Source organism: Fukomys damarensis, unplaced genomic scaffold (genome assembly GCF_012274545.1).
Source record: "Fukomys damarensis isolate Sample0158 unplaced genomic scaffold, DMR_v1.0_HiC HiC_scaffold_16, whole genome shotgun sequence".
NCBI classification, from domain to species: domain Eukaryota; kingdom Metazoa; phylum Chordata; class Mammalia; order Rodentia; family Bathyergidae; genus Fukomys; species Fukomys damarensis.
In genome coordinates, this window is record NW_022900928.1 from 22,229,681 (window position 1) to 22,233,803 (window position 4,123).

Sequence of the window (4,123 nt, forward strand, 5' to 3'; positions counted from 1 at the left end):
CCGGGGTTTTTTTTTTTTTTTTTTGGTGGGGGTGCTGGAATGTTTTGGCTTATATTCAAACCTTTGTTACACTCCTGTTGAGATTTTGTATTTCTTTTTAGGCAGTTTGGTGTTGCATTTTTTTCTAGAAATTTTTCTATCTAATGAGCCCCCACCCCCCAGTACCAGGGATTGAACTCAGGACTTGGCACTTGCCAGGCAGGTGCAGTGCCACTGAGCTTCACCCCTGACTCTTAATGAGATTTTCTGGTTCATTGGCATGCAATTGTTCATATTTTATTTATAATTATTTTCATTGTAGAAGTCAGTTGTAATGCCCCCCTTTTTTCCACATAAGGATGTAGTTTTATTGTAACCAGGCAATTTGTACACTTAGACCATTTAAAAGCATGCATCACTTTTTCCTTTCCAGTGAAAACAAAAAGAATTTTAAAATGAATCAACAAACCCCCTCTTTCATTTCTGATTTTAGCAATTTGAATTTTCTCTCACTTTTTTCTTCATCAATCTAGCTAATATTTTCAATGTTATGGGATTTTTTTCTAAGAAGCATTTTAAAAAAATTTAAGTAGACTCATAAAAGCATAAAAGTTGTACATATTTATGGTATCTTGTAATATTTTGATATGTTTATTATAGTACAATGTTTAAATCATGGTAAATATATTTATCTCTACAGACATTATTATTTTCATAGTGAAAATGTTTACCATCCTCCCTTCTAATTTTAGCCTATTGTTCATTTAATTTCAAAGAATAAATCCCAAGGAAATTTAGAAAATACTTTCACAAGAATGAAAAAGAATCCATCACATATCAAATGGAATACAGCTAATACATGAGAATGTATAGCCAAAAATAAATATTCATAAAAGAAGGAAAATATCAAGTGGATTTCTTAACATTCTACCTTAAAAATTAGAAACTGAAGAATAAACTAAATACAAAGTGAGCATAAGGAGTAAAACATAAACATCTATGGAATACAGCTAATACATACATGAGAATGCATAACCAAAAATAAGTATTCATAAAAGAAGAAAAATCTCAAGTGGATTTCTTAGCATTCTACCTTAAAAATTAGAAACTGATGAATAAACTAAATACAAAGTGAGCAAAAGGAATAAAACATAAACATTTATATAAAAAATAAAGCTGGAAGCAGAAATTAATTAAATAGAAAACAAAATAGTGGTGAAAAATCAGTGTAATCAGCAGTTGGTTCTTGGAACATGAAGCAGGATTAGTGCAAAGTTAGGTAGACAGGAGTAAGAAGTTCTGGCATGCTGTTCCACAGCAGGATGCTCCTGTACAGCAAGGTGACCCTGTAATGTACTGAACGTTTGTATTCACCACTGAAAATAGGACAAAGGAGTTTCCAACTAGGATTTTGAATTGTTTGTTTTCCCTTGCACTCACTCAATTTATCCTTCACATTTGCATGCTCTTTCGCTTTTTTGTTAAGTGTAGTTTATATTGTCATAGCCTGTTGCTGATTAAATCTGCTTATAAATTTTAAGTATTCTCTTTGATTTTTGTCATAAAATATATTTTATCTTGTTTTATTATATGTATTAGTCACTGCTTTCTTTCAGTTATTGGTTGTGTAGAATATCTGTGTATTATGCGCACATGTACAAGTATTTATCTAGTTGAACTTTCAACTTTTGTTTTTGAACCTAAACCGTATCTTTTATCTATAGCTTATGCCTCAATCACACTTATTTAATCCATTTTGTCAACCTTTTGATTTTGATTGGAGTATTTAAATTACTTACAATTAATGTAATTATGAGGTTAGAATATATGTCTATTATTTTTGTGTCTCTTTTTCCATTACTAAATTATTTTGTGACTTTTAATGTACCATTTGCATTCCTTTGTTGTTCATTTTACTATGATTTTTATTATTTTTCATGGTTCCCTTGGGTCTGAAATTAACATATTAACTTATAACAGTTTACTTCAGATTAATAAAAACTTAATTTCAATAGTACACAAAATTCTGTTCCTATGTGGTATCTATTCCTTTCCTGTTCCCATTATTTTTAATCCTATAACACTCTATGTGATATATGCTGCTCAATATATATTTATAACTATTACTTAATATAATTGTATTTTCAAGAAAGTATATAAATAAAATACACTGATATTGCCTGTATTATTTTCGTATGTACTTAACTTGTGTTCTTTTTTCTTCATGTGGATTTCATTTACTATCTATAGTGTTCATTCTTTTCAATCTGCATGATTTCCTATTTCTTGCATAAAAGGTTTGCTAGCTACAGGGACTTTCAGCTTTGGTTCTTCTGAAACGATTTCAATTTCTGCCTTATTTCATTTTTATTTATTTATTTATTTGTTTATTTATTTATTTATGGTACAGGGACCGAACTTGGGTCCTTGTGCTTGTAAGGAAGGCGGTGGAACCACTGAGCTAAATCCCCTGCATCTGCCTTATTTTTGAAAAGTAGTCTTTCTAAATATACAATTCTTAGTTGACAGTCTCTATCTTTCAGCCATAACTCTGAACATGTTTTACATGTTAATAATACTAGTGATCCTTTGTCACAATAATTAATTTGTATTTTTACTAATTTCAAGATTCTTTGTTGACCATTTGATTAATGAAGTCCAACTGTAGCTCTCTTAAAGTATATCATACTGGAGTTGGTTAAACTTTCTGCATATGTTGAGGAATGTTTTTCATACAATTTGAGAAAATATTAGCAATTATTTTTGTCTCCTTGTAGCATTTCCATTAAGTATATGCTGCTACGCTTGATGGTATTGCACAACTCTCTGAGGCTCTATTCATTATTCTGCTATTTCTAATGTTGATTAATCTCAGTTAATTTATCTTTAAATTCACTGTTTTTCTCTTCTTCCAACTCATATCCTTTATTGAGGCACTGAAGTGATGTTTTGAAAATCTTTGTTATTGTACACATAACTCTAGAATTTATTTTATTTATTTTTAATAAATTCTAACTACCTATTGATAAACTATTTGGTGAGATATTGTTGCCATACTTTTCTTTCATTCTTTAGTCATAGTTTCTTCTTGACAGCACTTTTTAAAAGTCTTTATCTCATAAAATCAACCTCTGGTCTTCCTCAGGGACAGTTCTTTCTGACTACTTTTATTTCTTCATATGTAATAATTTTTGAATAGTGGACATTTAAAATAATATGATATAGCAAATTTTAAGTTGGACTCTCCTTTCCCATCCAAGGATTTTTGTTGTTATTTATTTATTTATTCATTTAGCTAGTGATTTTTCTGAAGTTGTTCTACAAAGTATTTTTAAAATCATGTGTGGCTCCCAAAGTTTTTCTGTAATGTAGCTCAGAGGTTAGATAACTACTGAAGAGACATTTTCTTAAAAGGAGCAACAAATAAGTTCCATGCATTACTGAGTGGTTCTGCTTATATGTTGGGGTTCACCATCAGTGCTATCCCCACCTGAGCCTTCACCTCCTACTGCTGCAGAACCTTGCAGCAAGCCTAACTTGAGACCTTTGGGCTTTCTGAGTGGTAGGAATGGGCCTTAAAAACTTTTCTTTGTCAATGCTGACTTGGTGACACTAGTGTAAGTGACAAATATGTCAACTTTAAGAAAAACCTTCATTTTACGAAAGCATAATCCATCAAGAATTCATAAAAAAGAAAATAAATATCAGTACATATCAGTTATAACCAGCAATGTCAATGGCCTCAACTCACCAATCAAGAGAAATAGATTGGCAAAATGGAAAAAGAAGCAAAATCCAATAATATGTTGTATACAAGAAACACACCTAGTGCAAAAAGAAGCCCATAGACTGAAAGTGAAAAGATAGAAAACAATTCTCCATGTGACAGGAGCCCAGAAAAAAACAGGGGTAGCAATCTTATTTGCAGACAAACTAAATTTCAAACCCAAACTGAATCTAGTATTATTGATGTAGGACAGTACTGTATCATACCTCTATGAATGTAAAATATCTAGTACCTGCTTTATGATACATAGTAGGGACCATGCTTTATCAGAGCTACATTTAATGATATTACTCTAGAATGTTCTCTTTCCAGATGATGATTAAGAGGCTAATAGAAAAAATGGTGCCAGGTACCACA

General features: G+C 31.0%; 1 pseudogene; it reads left to right on the forward strand.

The window, feature by feature from the left end:
- Positions 1-4,105: 4,105 nt before the first annotated feature.
- Positions 4,106-4,123, forward strand: part of LOC104856530 — a 10,449-nt pseudogene continuing 10,431 nt past the window's right edge.